Source organism: Protopterus annectens, chromosome 4.part1 (assembly GCF_019279795.1).
Source record: "Protopterus annectens isolate FY-2018-M chromosome 4.part1, PAN1.0, whole genome shotgun sequence".
Classification (NCBI taxonomy): Eukaryota; Metazoa; Chordata; order Ceratodontiformes; family Protopteridae; genus Protopterus; species Protopterus annectens.
The window spans coordinates 754006495-754022874 of NC_056734.1; positions in this window are offsets into that span (position 1 = coordinate 754006495).

The window sequence follows — 16380 nt, forward strand, 5'->3', positions numbered from 1 at the left end:
ATTATACTCGGACCTCATCAGACTAATAATTGAGTATAATGTTCCCTTTAACATGAACCTTAACAGACACCTGCAACAATTGGAGAGACCACAGAGATTTCTCACCAAGAAGTTACAGGGTCCACAAAACAAGTATTATGCAGAAAGACTGAAAATCCTGTCACTGTATTCTGTCTCCTATAGGTTGCTAAGGTGTAACCTGTGCCTGGCTTACAGGGCAGTGTCTGACCTGGCCCTGATGGAAATTCTACACATTCATAAATCAAACTTGCAGGAGGGTCACTCAACCCAGGGATCTTAACCTAACCTCTTACATGAACAGGTCATGCTGGAGGGATAGCTACATCTCCTAGAGACTGCCACTTCATTGGAACAAGCTTCCAATTCATGTGAAACAGACACCCTCCCTAACCCTCTTCAAATGCAACCTAGATCAATGGTTGGGTGGCTGCAAATTCACTCCTGGGGTGGTGACCATGTCTTTCCTGGACTGAGGAAGTCAGTATTAACTATCATAGACCCTTACCTCTGCGAACTTCACTCACCTAACTACGGACAAATGGCGCAACTCGGAATAAATATGGCTAGGCTTGTAAAGGCTCTAGGGGTATTAGCCTAGTAACCTCATTTGAATCTATGAACCTATAAATCAGAGAAGTGAAAATGAAAGAGAAGTGGTTGTAGGACTGATCCCTCTGGGAGACCACTAATAACAATGCTTTTTGAAGACAGCATGCCTCTTATGTCAGTAGACTCGTTTCAGACAGACAGTGTGCTGTCCAGCGTGTAACATGCAGGTTTACATTGAGTTTGATTGACCAGTTTGTTAAAGTCTAATGCATCAGTGATATGTTCAAATAAGCCCACTAGATTCAGGAGGCAGGCTGTCGCTTTAACAAACCCAAACTGTTTAACTAGAACAATAGGTTTTATATTATCATGCAGTTTTTGAGCAATAAGAAGTAGGATACTCTTAACACCTGATTTTACTGACAAAGTGTAATCCCAGTGGTTTACCAGAAAATCAAAAGTATTCAAATGAACAGGGCAAAAATATGAGGCAAAATCAGAGACTTTCTGCAAAACTGAGAGTTATGCGCATACCTCTTAATTGCCCCTGATTTTGCCTCTTATTTTTGGTCTGTTCTTCATAAAGTTTGTGGTTTTCTGGGAAATCGTTAAGGATTGCAGTCACTAAGTGATCAATACTGGTGTTTCAGACTTCATATGCTTCAGAAAATCCATGGGTGTCTATCTGAAATGTCGGGACCTGCCAGAGTGAGTCCTCAAACATGGAGACTGAATGGCCGAAAAAATGGACTTGCCTATACTAAGACCAACATGGCTATTTCTCAGCATATTCCCTTTTCTCTGAGGTATGCTGATCTCAGAGTTAGTATATGTAAGTTTAGAGTGTGTGGAGGCATGTCTCCCAAACTAGGGGGTGCAGGGTGGCTTGCCTCACTGCAAAATAGAAGTTTAAAGGAGACGATTGATGTTTGAGATTTGATGATCTGAGTTTTTGACCTTTTCTTTTGGTCTGTTGGTACTCAGTATTACGAATGCTGACATTTCGATAGGGAGAATTCCGCATGCTAATACAAAACCTTTTATCCTAGCACATTTCTAAGTTCATTTGAACAATATGGCTTAAATCACACAAATGAAGAAATGCTGTTTCCTTGCTATCACATTATTTGTAATGCTCTTACTAATAAAAGAGCTGGTGGTGTAGCCATTATATATTCAAACGTTTTAACCTTACCAGGCACCCCATATAATTTAATGGTGCGGAAGTTCTAGTAGCTACTCTTCAAATTAACTCATAAAAATCAATATGTACAGCAGCATTGTATATCATCCTAGTGCAGACAAATCAGTATATGAAGACATATTATCCTAGATAACTACAAATGACAGAGGTAATCCAGAAACCTAGAGTCAGGTCTGGTATCCCACCTGTGACCCAATGACAGGACTAACAAGAAGCAGAGTGCAAAGGATTAGTTCAGATAAAATCCATTTAGCTAGCAGATCAAGGAGACTCCTCCTATGGGGGGGGTGGGGTAAAGATGCCTTATTGAAAGTTCAAGTAGTTTATTCGGTAAAGTAGGCAGATGTATGAGTTCTTGTTCTAATACATTACATTCAACAGGTCAGTTATTTAAAGGCAGTTGCAGACAATGGTTGGAGTGTCCAGGGGAACTGATTGGAGAAATATCTGGGAGGTGGAAAAAAAAACAAGGAGCCTATACCAAAGCTTAGAAGTTAGTCCCTTTTTTGAATATTCCAGAAAGACCCATGATGATTTACCAGCTTAGCAGCCTGTGGAACCTCATTCGTAGTTAAAAGATTTTTATTTTTAACAAAGAAAATATGACAACACACCATGAGCTACCACTATAGAGCTATACTTAAGAAAACACTTTCACCTGAACTTCATCATATTATGGAATTCCATTCTCATCCCCATCAGAACTTTAAAGGAGGAGGAGGACCCCATTTTTAGGAATCCCCTGAGAGACTCCTAGGGTTTAACAGAAACCAACACCATGAGCCACAAGAGGACAAAAGATAAGAAGCACGGCATTTACTTTTTCAGTAAATTGCAAAACAATCAGAAAGATCCAGCACACCCTAGGCAGATGGCACAATACTGCAGAAACGGGAAAATTTCACATATCTCTGGTATTCGGTGATCTCACAAAAATACCAGTCTCATGCTCACTCTTTTCAAAACGCATTCCATTAGATGACTTTACTCACAACAGAATGCATTGAAAATAAATGACATTCAGCCACCTATGGTGTTCCTGTAAAAACATATTACTTGAAATAATAATCCTAGGTGACATGAATATTGATTTGCTCGAGTGTACTCAAAAATATTCACCTTACTGTTGGTCTATATGGATTAAAATAACTAATGCATATGACCTCACGGACAGATAAAGTTATTGAAAAGGAAACATCTGGACTGGATACTAACAACAGACCCAACAAAATTCCTTATGAATTATGCCTTGCTCTGTTAATGATCATATCCCAGATGTTATGTGATCCTATCTCGCCTACATTCTGTACTGATGGGCTCGGAGCCGATCCCTCGGCTCCAACTCGGCATGCTATGCTATAGAGCGAGGCATCTTATTGGCTGAGCTATTTCTTATCCCAGGATGCACCACCACTAATCTCCCAGATCTCGTTTGCCGCTTACAAGCTAAGACGTGGTCTCAACTTGGCTGGGCTAAGTACTAATTTATTTAGACTTTTCCTGTCAGGAATTTGCTCGTTTTCAACCCAAAAGCTGTTTTAACAGCTATTGTTGTGATACGTGTGTGTTTTTGGTGATTTTGTTGAGGAAGTTGTTCTTTTTGTGAAGGGAAGGTTTCCCGTTTTAGTTAGAGGGGCCTTCCCCTTTTGCTATTCTACCTTTTATTTGTGGGTCAAGTACCCGTTTTAGTTAGAGGGTCTTGACCCTCTCTTTCTGTGTTTTTTCTTGTGCACTGTGTTATTGTGTAAAAAAAAAAAAAAAAAAAAAACTTTATAATTTGAACTTATCTAGCTAGTTTTTCATGTTATCTTAGATAACTGTGTTTTTCTCTAGTCATGTCCAAAGAGCATAAACCCTCCGGGTTTAAAAAATGCACGAGGTGTGGTTTTAAGATGTCCATAACGGACGACCACTCCTCGTGCGTTTACTGTTTAGGTGCCAAGCACCTACAAGAGTCATGTAGCTTGTGTCACGCCTTCTCATCAAGGGTCATCCAGGAGAGGAAAAACAAATGAATCCTTAAGGGGTTAATCAAGCCATCCTTCGAGGAGGCTTTATCTTCGTCTCCCTCTCCTTCAAAAAAGAAGAAAGCGTCGGCTCCGACCAGTCAGTCGGAACTGACTGCCAAAAAACATAGGCAGACTTCTCCATCGGCTCCACGGACTTCGGAGCCGAGGGCGGAACGGTCTGCCTCGATGCCTCCAGTCTCGACCCCTCTGGTTTCGGAGCCGAGGACTGGGGCATCGAGAGGCGGGTCACCTTCATCGGCTCCACTGATATTGGAGCCGATAAGGGTTACCAGCTCAGACTCTTCCCCTTTGGAGCCGAAGTCCTTATCGGCACCGAGGGAAATTGCCTTGAGATCTCTCTCGGAGCCGATAGTGGTAGAATCCATTCGGAGCCGGTCCCCTAGTCCTTTGGAGCCGATGGAGAAATCGGTTTGGACCCGATCGGTATCGTCCAGATCATCCAAGATGTCTGATTCGGACATCGACAGGGTGCTCCTAAGACTCTTCCAGTCTCCAGTGTTCCAAAAGCTAGTTTCGGCTCCAGCCCATTCGGCTTCGGAGCCGATGGTCCACCTCCCTACTATGGTTCCTCCTCCAACAGCCTCGGCACCGTTGGAGCCAGTGCTGGTGGAACCGGTGGAGGTTTTAGGGTCGGGCCCAACCCTTACTCCAACTCCGGCTCTTGGGTCGGAGTTCGGTACGCGGACTTCTTCCGTCGGCCCCGGGGGGGATGCTTCGGGATTGATGTTTTCGGTCCCAAGTCTCCCTCTTGGTGCGTCGGCGGTGGGAGTGCCGTCTACTGTCGTGGCCACGGAGGTGGGACCCTCCCAGGATTCTGGTGGTCCCGCCTTCAGGGCTATGAGGAGTGCGTTAGCCAAATCATCTTTGGCTACCTCCACGGTCTCCCCAGCTCCTTCCCTGCATACCGAGACTGGGTCTTTGGCAGTCCCCCTGTCCTTAGACAACGGAGCCCTGGGGCCTGAGGTTACCCCCACTGGGGTTTCCCCCCCTCCTGGAGGTCCTTCTGAAGCCTCTTCGGAAGAACCCCCCAGGAAAAGATCGTGCAAGAGGAAGCACGTTGACTCCCCTGATGAGTCTCTTACATCAGACACTGATCTCAATGATGCAGAGGGGTCCCCTAAGTCGTCCTCGGATGATGTCTCCTTTGCAGACATCCTGGAAGCCATTAAACAACGAGGCGGCTGGCAGTCCAAACCCCCTTCTGCTGATGAGTCGGTGTTCCTTAAGGCCTTCGGGGCTCAGCCCTCCGCCTCCTGGGTGTCTCTGCCCTTCGACGAGCTCTTGGATTTGATCTGTCGAAGGGCGTGGGAACACCCAGACTCTGTGGAACCGGTGCCTACTCGTCCGAATAAGTTCCTCTCGGCACCCCCTGAAAAAGAGTTTCTAACTAAAGGTGTGGCTGTAGATGCTTTGGTGGTGGCATCTGCTACCCAGCAAGATGTAGCAGAGGCTTCGACGTCCGTCCATCCTCCTAATAAGGAGTCTAGGAGCATGGATCGGTACGGAAAGCGCACCCTAAGTTCAGCGGCCTTTACATTAAGGTCCTTGAACTACCTTATGCACTTTACTAGATTTCAGAGGGTTCTGATTAAAGAACTATCCGATACCCTCTTGGGTAACCTGCCTGAGGAGCTGGCCCAGACGGTTGGCTCTCAGCTGGCTACATTGTCGTCCATTTCAAACTCATCCATGAGGCTCATTTCTTATGCGTCCGAAGGGGCGAGTAGAGCGGCGGGTACAGGCATTGCTCTACGGAGACAAGCCTGGCTCCGCCTGTGTCATTTCGCGGAGGCCTTTAAGTCTTCCTTTGCTGACGCCCCCTTTGATGGGTCCTCCCTGTTTGGACCCAAGGTAAAGGACACACTGACCCGCTGCGAACAGGAGGGTAAGACTCTGACTGCCGGGGCACGATTTTCCACTCCCTTTCGGCCTTATCCCAAGGCTAAAAGAGGAGGGAAAATGTGGTTCCGTAGATCTCAGAAGCCTTACCCCTCTCAGCAGGAGGATCCCCCTTCCAGAGGCAGGGGAGGGGGAAATTCTTCCAGAAGACGCCGTCCCAGAGGCGGCAGAGGCCCTCGCAACACTGGAGACCGCGAGTCCTTTCGTGGCTCTTCAGCCTTTCACAGTCCCTGAGGGATTGCCCGACTGTGCAGCTCCGGAGCCAGTCGGGGGTCATTTCTCGAAGCACCTAAAAGCCTGAGAAGGTATCACTCAGGACCGATGGGTGCTTCGAATTATCGCCGGAGGTTACACCATCCCTTTCTCTCACCCCCCACCTCAGTCCAAAAAAATCCCGGACCCGCCACCCAGTCAACGGGATACTGCAGCCTCAGAAGTTTCAAAGCTGCTGCAAAAAGGAGCCATCCAACTGGTCCCCGCAGACCAGATCGGATTAGGGACTTACTCAAGATTCTTTTTGGTGCCAAAAAAGACCGGGGACTTGAGGCCCATTTTGGACCTCAGCATTCTAAACCGTTCAGTCAGAAAGTCCAAGTTCCGAATGGTCACCCTACAAACCATTCTCCCATTGCTGGAGAAAGGTGTTTGGATGTGCTCTATAGATCTCAAGGACGCTTATTACCATATCATGGTACATCAAGTGTCCAGGAGACATCTGCGCTTCAGCCTAGGAGGCAGTCATTTTCAGTTCCGCTGCCCTTTGGTCTCACCACAGCCCCCAGGGTGTTCACCAAGTGCTTGGCAGTCGTGACTGCTCACCTGAGAAGTCTAGGATTCCAGGTGTTTCCATATCTAGACGACTGGCTCCTAACTGCCACCTCCAAGCATCTACTACTGCGGAGCCTACAAGCCACTATATCACTGGGCAATTCCCTTGGAATCACCTTCAATTGGCCAAAGTCTGTGTTGCTGCCATCTCAACGAATAAGATTCATAGGGGTAGAGATAGACTCAAACCGAATGCGGGTCTATCAACCTACAGACAGAATACAAACCATACAGACTCAAGTTCGAGCCTTACTTCCCAGGTCCAAAGCCCCAGCCAGAATGGTCCTGCAGCTATTGGGATCCATGTCCGCCATGGTTCTTCTAGTCCCCTTGGCAAGGTTGCACATGAGAATTCTCCAGTGGCTTCTTTCAGCTCAGTGGTCCTTTCAGGAACTCCCTCTCAGTCACCTCATATGGATCACGCGCTGGTGGCTAGTGCCCTCCAGTTTGGATCAGGGACGACCCTTTGTTCCACCTCCTCCTGTGGCCACTTTGACCACGGACGCCTCCCAGATGGGGTGGGGGGGCATTCCCTGGGCAGGTCAGTCCAAGGCAAATGACACCCAGAAGAGACCCTACTTCATATCAACATCCTAGAAATGAGGGCAGTGCTTCTGTCCCTTCAAGCCCTTCACGATTACCTCCCTCAGGGCGTAATTGCCATTCACTCAGACAACATGTCAGTTGTCTGGTACCTGAACAAACAGGGAGGGACCAGATCCTATCCTCTTTGCAGAGAGGCCATGAGAGTCTGGGAATGGGCAGTCTCGACCAAACGCTTTCTAGTGGCTACTCATATCCCAGGCAAGTCCAATGTGATAGCTGACAGACTGAGCAGAACCATCCTCTCTCCTCACGAATGGTCTCTGAACATGACAGTTGCAAGTCAGATTTTCAGCAAATGGGGAGTTCCGTGTTGCGACCTCTTCGCAACTCCACTAAATGCGAAGTGCAAAGAATTCTTCTCCCTAACCCCGGCTCCGGGGAAGAGCCCCATGGACGCACTAGCCCGTCCTTGGCCCACCGGCTTGCTTTATGCCTTCCCACCAGTTCTTCTCCTTCCCAGGGTGATCCAAAAGGCATCTCTCTTGGGGAGCAAAATGATCTTAGTTGCTCCTTACTGGCCTCGTCAAGTATGGTTTCCCTATCTTCGGAAATATGCTCTTGAAGGTCCATGGTTCCTGGATCCGATCCCAGACCTTTTGGTTCATCATTCGGGACTATTCCACCAGTCCCTGCACACCTTAAAATTGACGGCTTGGCTCCTCCTCTTCCGACTATAGTCAGGAGTCATACATTGGATCCAGAGGTTGTACACATATTATCTTCGGCCCATAAGTCTGCTACAAAGAAACTCTATTCTAGCAAATGGAAAAGATTTGCTATTTGGGCTCAACTCCGGGGCCTGGATCCCATCTCTATTCCCGTGGCAGAAGTACTAAAATTTTTAACTTCTCTTTTCAATCAAGGCTCTTCAGTCTCTACCATCAAGGTTCAATTGGCAGCGATTTCCAATTTTCACGAATCTATAAACCCACCTTTAATGAGCAACAGATTGTGTAAGACCTTCTTGAAAGGTGCTGCGCTGTTAAGACCTCCGATTTCTCATCCTGCTCCTCCATGGGATCTCGATGTGGTGTTACGCGCCTTAACTTCCTCCCCCTTTGAACCAGCAGCTACATGTGATCTAAAATTTCTATCGTGGAAGACTGCTTTTCTGGTGGCGATTACTTCTGCCAGAAGAGTTTCAGAGCTTCAAGCTTTGTCTGTAAAACCCCCGTACTTGGTTATTCACAAAGACAGAGTATCTCTCAGGCCAAATCCTTCCTTTGTCCCTAAAGTTTGTTCCAGTTTCTGCCTACAACAATTGTTAGAACTTCCAGTCTTTTTTCCAAAATATTCTAACAAAGCGGAATTCGTATTCCACACACTAGATGTCCACAGGCAGTTGCGTTTTTATTTAGACAGGACCAAACAAACAAGGAAAACAGATCAGTTGTTTGTATCCTTTGCAGACAATAAATTGGGCAAAGCTGTCACAAAGGTCACTATTGCCAAATGGATCAGGGACTGTATTACTCAAGCTTATTCTTATTCTAACAAAGAGCTTACCACCTCTGTCAAAGCTCATTCTACAAGGGCTATGGCTACTTCGATAGCATTTCATTCTAAGCTTGCCATTAGTGACATTTCTGCTGCGGCTACATGGTCTTCCCTGCACACTTTCATTTCCCACTACAAATTGGATGTGGCATCTAGAGGACGAGCTTCATTTGGTTCCACAGTGCTCAGGAGTGTTTTCCAATGAGCCACCTGGGATTTAGGTGCTAGGGACGCTGTCCCATCAGTACAGAATGTAGGCGAGATAGGATCACATAACATCTTTTAGTTATGTACTTACCATAACTTTAGATGTTTGGGATCCATCTCGCCTACATTCCTAATACCCCACCCTCCTTCCCCCTTCCTTGGAGATCAGAGGATATTAGAAGGTCCGAATCCTGTTGTTTCATCTTGAAACATCTAACAATGTTATATAAACAAGTTGTGCATGTGTGCATGAATGCGGACAAACAAGATCTGGGGGATTAGTGGTGGTGCATCCTGGGATAAGAAATAGCTCAGCCAATAAGAGGCCTCGCTCTATAGCATAGCGTGCCGAGTCGGAGCCGAGGGATCGGCTCCGAGCCCATCAGTACAGAATGTAGGCGAGATGGATCCCAAACATCTAAAGTTATGGTAAGTACATAACTAAAAGTTTTTGCCATATGGAAATTTGAGTAAAAATAGTGAAAGCAGGACCACCACGGAGAAAAGTAAAAAAACTTACGGAAATTTACTAAAATAAATAGAAGGATCCAATATAAAATTGTCAGAAATACAACCAATTTCAGTAATAACCATAGCAACTGGGATTTTTAGATGCAGTAATTCACTTCAACAAATCCTTCCACTCCATATTAAACGCCTTAGCACCTCAATGCAGGAAAAGAATCGAATAAAATCCTGCACTGTGGCTTACACCAGTTATAAAAAAGCTGCTGCAAAACAGGGATAAAGCATGGAAAATGGCATTTAGAAAAAAAATCAACAATCAGCAAAATATATTTGCACATATCAAACCTAACTTCCTAATAGCTAAAAACAAGTGCTATACTAGTGTACTGGAAAACTACAATAGAACTCCAAAACAGTACTGATGAACAGCCAATAAAGTTGTACAATGTGGTAAAAAATGAAAATCACTGCCTTTCACTGATGCCACTGTATCAATGCATGCAGATTTAATTCATACTGTACAAATGTTACTAAAATCTTAATAATAGTGCACCGACAAATCAGTAAGTGACATGGGCAGTGTCACTTCTCCCTTCTCTCTTTCAACAACTCATACCACCATAAAAAAAATATTAAAAAACTTAGGCCACCCTCTCTTGCAACCCTTAACCTCCCAGTAGAACATCTCAAAATAGCTCTGGAAGCCATTGCATACCCTATATCTATACTTATAAATCACTCTGTCCAAGGAGTCCCAGACTTGGCAAAACAATCCTATGTTATTTCTTTACATGAAGGTGTCAAATCACTAGATCTAGCAAACTTATGACCTATAGCCATTTTTTTCTCCTCTATGATATTCAAAACATGTGCTCACATACACTTGATCAGCTACCTAACAGTTGCTAGGATTCAAAAAGATCCTCACTGCTCATGTAAATTAACTTACACAGGTGGAAAGATGTGATTTAGAGACAGCTGTAGCCACTGTGAGGAAGACCTCATCATCAACTCATTAAAATATCTCTGAATTGTGTTTTTATAACAGTAGCTCTGTGAGGCCTGATGGCAGTAATGTTTTCTCTGATATCTCATGTATTGTATTGGTAAAGGCAACCCTACACTGAAATAACACACACACACCCCCTCTTACCCATCAGCAAGCAAGCCCCCTACAGTCAGTCACATAAACAATTCCCAATTTACCAACCTGCACTTTCCAAAACAAACACAGACACATCTGGACTCTCGATTCCCTACCTAAGATCCCTAGTGTCACCACACAGGAAGACACATACACACACACAACCAATTTACATTCATACCCACAGACAAATACATATAAACATATAAATACGAACACCCCCCTCCCCCCACATCTTTGCTAAACTTGCATATACTGCAACTGTTCTCATAGACGTAAATGGGTGACTTGTGCCATTTGATGATATTCACTTTTTCCTTCTCTCATTTACTCAGCAGAGTAAATCAGGACCTTGTGGCAGTTCCATGGGACAGCACATGGCTAATTAGTATTAGCCACTCCTCCAGACTGCTGTATTAGCATTTAGCTCTGCAAGATGATCCACCCTCCATGTTGAAGCTCCCACTAAAGGGAAAGCTCAGCAGTATGGTAGTCTAAGGGAAAGCTCAGCAGTATGGTGGTCTAAGGGAAAGCTCAGCAGTATGGTAGTCTAAGGGAAAGCTCAGCAGTATGGTAGTCTAAGAATGGAAAAAAGCTTACCAAGATTAGGAAAATGTCCATGCTGAGGCATCCTACTTATGGTAAGCCTTTCTGAATCCAATGGATAGAGCAAGTTGCTTTCCACAACACAGCATGGATTTAGGTCAGGCCATAGCACAGAAACAGTATTACTAACTTTCTTTAGCTACAATAATGGCAGACAAAATTAAAGTAAAATAGCTGTATCCTTATTTTTAGACCTGTTCAAAATATTTGATAGAGTTTCACATCTCAATCTATTACTTGTACTCAAGGAATTAAGCCTCACAAGCAGTAAAAGCAATTGGTTCAGAGGTCTCCTCAGCCATTGAACACAGTGTGCATATTGGGTTGATGAACTGTCAGCTCCTCAACCAACAAATCACACTAGATGAGTGACAAAGTTCAATATTAGGACCTTTACTCTGTAATATAGTTATCAATAAAATGCATACAGTCTCAGCCCAGCAAACCTAATAGGTTCATAGTTCATAGGAGGTTAATGGCCCTAGGGCATTTACAAGCCTAGCCATGTTATACCCATGTTCCCTAATTGAACTTGGTTAGATGGTTGTTATTCGCAGAGTGAGTCTATGATCAGCACCAACTACCCCTGTCCATGAGGGACATATTTGCTACCCCTGGGGTGAATTTATGTTCTCCCATCCAATTGTCTAGGTTGCGCTTGAATAGGGTTATTGAGTAGCTCTACTTCATGTGAACTAGAAGTTTATTCCAGTGGAGCGGCAATCTCTGGGAGATATAACTGTCTCTCCAGCATATTCTGTTAATGTCACCGGCTAGGTTGAGATCCCTGGAGTGAGTGACTCTTGTCCCATATGATTTGCGGGTGTGCAGTATTTCCCTTAGGGCAAGATCCTAGACTGCTCTGTAGGCCAGGTAAGAGTCACCTCTCAGGAGCCTGTAGGATCTAGAGTACAGTGACAGGGCTTTCAGTCTTTCCATTTTGGTTATGTTTTGGAGGCCCTGAATTTTCTTGGTGAGAAACCTCTGTGGTCTCTTCAGCTGCTGCAGGTATCTGGTGAGGTACATGCAAAAGGGAGCATTGTACTCTGTTAGTGGTCTGATGAGGGTCAAATACAGAGGAGGTATAACATCCTTAGTCTTGGGTGAGATGCCCTTACTTTTGAGATGCACAACACAGAAGGCTTTCCTTACCACTGTGGACACGTGGTGATCGAAGTACAGCTGTCAACCTGTGTTCCCAAATCTCACACCACTGAGTTTGAGCTTATGGGGTGCTGTGAATATTGTAATTTGCAGGGACTTCCTCTTTGCCTAAGAGGATAATAATGCATTTTTTGTATTTAGTTTTAGTCCTGGCTTTGGCATCACCCATTAGCCTGTGTTAGCCACTTTTGTAATATCCAAACAGAAAGTGCTGAAACACTGAGCGGAGACTCAAACAAGTAATATGTTAACATTGTTTGGGACTTGATGATTGCACCTAGTTTGCAATCATTAGTGAACTTGGTAAGCCACAGGTCATCTACTTTCACCTGGACTTCTGAGAAACAGATTCCAAACGGTAGGGGTACTGTTTTGCCTTCATCTAGGGCTGTGGTGACATTTCTTGAAGAAGTCCACCAGTTTCATTAAACATGATCTACCCTTAACAAAGCCAAACTGGGTCAGGTCAAGAGTTTGAAGGTTACTTACGTCCTTGTTGATAAGCTCCATAATGATTCTTTCCATGGCCTTGCAGGTAAGGCTGGTTAGGCTTATGGGTCTATAGTTTCCAGGGTTGGTTGATGAACCCTCTTTGTGCAAGGGAATTAGTGTTGCTCTTGTCCACTGCTGGAACAAAAACAGTGCTCAGGCTGAGGTTAAAGAGAGTGCCAAGTGGTTCTGCTAGGTCTTGCTTTAGATTGTTTAGTAAGCAGCTTGGGATGCCATCTGGTCCCATAGAGGCCGTGTTTTTGACCTTGTAGAGCACAGATATGACATGCTGTTTTGAGATACTAGGTAGAGAACTGGTGTCCTGTATGCTTTGGGGTATAGCTGGTGGGGACAGGGGGTTGAAGTTTGAACTAAGTCTGTCAGCTAGCAGGTAATTTCCTCAGGTTTAGTATGAGAGGTTACCATCCACTATAAGTTCGGCACATAGTTGGGTGTTCCCTTTAAGATTTTGGATGCAGCTAAAGAATGTCATATGATTATCCTTAGCTAGGGATGCTAATATAGCTTCATAACTAGCTTTAGAGGACTTTACAAGATATCTGATTTGCTTGTTCAAGCTGTGGAAGGTATTCTTTTTCTGTTGAGTAACTTCCCTCTTGTTCTTAGACATCAGTTTCTTCCTTTTGTTATATAAAATATTTATACTTGAGATCCACCAGGGTGGCCTGTTTTTTTGGGAAGACTGGTTTTGATCCAGTCATGTACAGCTGAGTCTATACAGTTGTTTAGGTGGTTATACAGGGCATTTGTGTACTCCTCTGCATGGGAGCAATTGTCTGTGTTAGCAGGGGATCTGACATTTTTATATCATTGCCTAGTAGACTGTAGTTTGCTTTGGAGAAATTTGTTAGTTTTTTTCTCCTGCGGAGTTATCAAATCTGATCGTTTCTTCAAACAAGACAAATTTATGGTCTTACCTTACCAGGGAGGGTAACACACTAGGGGTAGTGAAGTGACCTCCCATGTTGGTGAGTACTAAGTCTAGGACATTTGAGCCCTTTGTGGGGTGCAGACTAGCTGTTCCAGGGCATTTGTATTGACTAAGTCCAGGAACCTCAGGAAGAACATTTTTGTGCTCATGTATGTCACCCAGTCGATGGAAGAATAGTTGAAATCACCCACTACCAAAGTGTTTGGCTGTACCGTGAGTGACTCTAGTAAGTCCAGGTAAGTGGTGTGCTTTACTTGGTTCATTGTGGGGGACCTACTAGCAATTTTGTGGTAGGGTGCTGTACCTGTAGTTAGTTGGACCTGTAGTAGTTCAAGAGAGTCATACTGTTTAAGCAGTCTTGAGGTGTATATGGCTTTAATGAAGATGAATACACCTCCACCTTTGGTTCTTTCACACTTGTTTTGGGGTCTAAATATGTGGAAGTCATTGTAGCCTTGCATGGCCAGTATGCTGTCTGCGGCCTTGAAACATGTCACAGTAATTGCACAGATGTCAGCATCTTCCAAGGTGAGGAGTGCTTCCAGAGAGTTTAGCTTCCTGTTTAGGCTCCTAGCATTAAGCAGCATAACCTTGAGTTTGTCTCGAGTAGAAACTTTTTACTTTGGAAATTTTTTTTTAATTTGACATTGCCTAAAAAAAGGCACTATGAGGGAGGCAAGCACCTTTGCCAGTATCCAAAAATCCTAGAGGAGACGATTGAAGACCATCTCTGGCAAAGCAGGGTGATCTGACAAGTATGTCTTCCCAGGCTGACATTTACTGGATCTCCCTGTATTGACAACAGAAGCTAAGCCAATTGTTGAAGTCGGTCATGTTTTGTCTATATTGTGGCATCATCCTGATTGAAGGTAGAATGCTCCTTAGGGCTAGTGACATACCTGCCTGGGACACATAATTTGAGAGTTCAGTCATGTCTCTCTTCATATAGTCTAGAGAGGCACATCTCAAGTCATTCACCCCAACATGTATTATGACAGAGTCAAAGCTGTAATTGTTGTTGAGTGACTTGAGTATATGCAGGATTTGATGGATCCTGGCACCTAACAGGCAGCAGACTGTGACTTTCTACTTGTCCAGCCTGGTGAGGGGGACATCTGTGTTTCCCATTATGGAGTCACTTATTACCAGGACATTTGGTTTTGAGGTGTTGTGCCTTACGGGCTCATTTTCTGAAACAATAGCATGTGTATTGTTGTGTAGTGGATTTTATTTGCTTTACTGTGTGTGCAAGTCGTTTGAGCTTGGGAGGTCTCTGATCTTTTGGTAGACTTCTATTGAGTAAATCCGCATATGTGAGTTTATGTGTTGTGACCTTTTTTTGTGTGAGTGGTGATGTGTGTGTGCTGGCAGCCTGTTTGATGTCCAGTTTGTTGTTATGTGAAAGAACTGATTCCAAATTCATAGTGTAATTACATCTCTCACATATTGTATTTGTTTGTTTTAGGAGTAAGTGGCTGTCCGTATACATGAGACAATTACTACATTGCCTCAGGATGCCTACATCAATCAGACTGGCCAGAAAAATGGTTGGAAACTGACCGTCCATTATGGCAGGTTTTTACCATAACTACTACTGGGGAGTGGGCTAGTCTGACTCTAGGATTAACAATGGGGCTTATTCTTTTGAAGGTTAGGGGTGAAAACTATGGCAATGCTTCTCAGTGCACAACTGAGTTTCCCGCAATGCAGCAGGGAAGCTTAGGAGGGTTCACTAACAGATATCTAGGAGAAAAATTTCTTTCAAGCTGTTTGCCTCTATAAGGGCACCACTAAACGATATTGTTAGGTGTGCAGATGCAAGGCTTAAATACAGGTGAAATTAAACACTTTTAAGCTAAGCTACCAATGGGAAAGCACATAATGAGCTTTACTCCAGTAATCTCCAACTTAGATGAGGCTCAGACTACACATTTCTGCCACATAGGTGGAGCCAGGACGCTGCAGTAGTGCTCAAGTGTAACAATACAGTCTAGATTCAGCAGATATGAATCTAGTCTATGCTATGTACTAGCTACTTAAGGCAACAAAACAGCTTTCTTAAAGTGCAGAAAAATGCAGTAAAAATCAGAAAAATGTGGCAGTAAAATGATAAAATACAGTTAGCAAAATGCAAAGAAAACTCAAAGTATTTTTTTTATTTTAGCAGTAAATGCTTTGGATTTCAGCCGAATCTTTCCAGGCCTCTGGCAAAAATTGCCAAACATTTAACAGCTCCGGTTAAATGATTTGCGATAGTACTGCTCTCTGCACAAACTGGGAATGCAGCTGTGAACCATGAGAGACTATGGAGAGCATTTCCCATACAGGCTTTAAAACTGGAGAGGTTTTCTTGTATACTAGGCACAGGGAACCACAATGTACAAATGTGAGGCTTTTATACCAGCAGGATGAAAGACTTTTAACCAGTTAATCCCTCAGGCCAATGAGATAAAAACACAATAAATTTTAAACCAGCAGTTTCTCACTTGGATAGGTTGAATTCGGCTCTGATCCCACCAGAGTGCAAAAGACACCTCATAATGCAAAATAAACTTATTTTGAGCGCAAGTGCAATAACAAATGCTTTACAGAATTCCTGCAGTATCAGGAATCCTTGGAAATAAGTTCACTAACCCTGAGAAATGATCAACCAAATCAAGTATGCAGATGACTGAATATTAATATATGCTGCCTCTTCAGTAAAACTTTTTCAGGA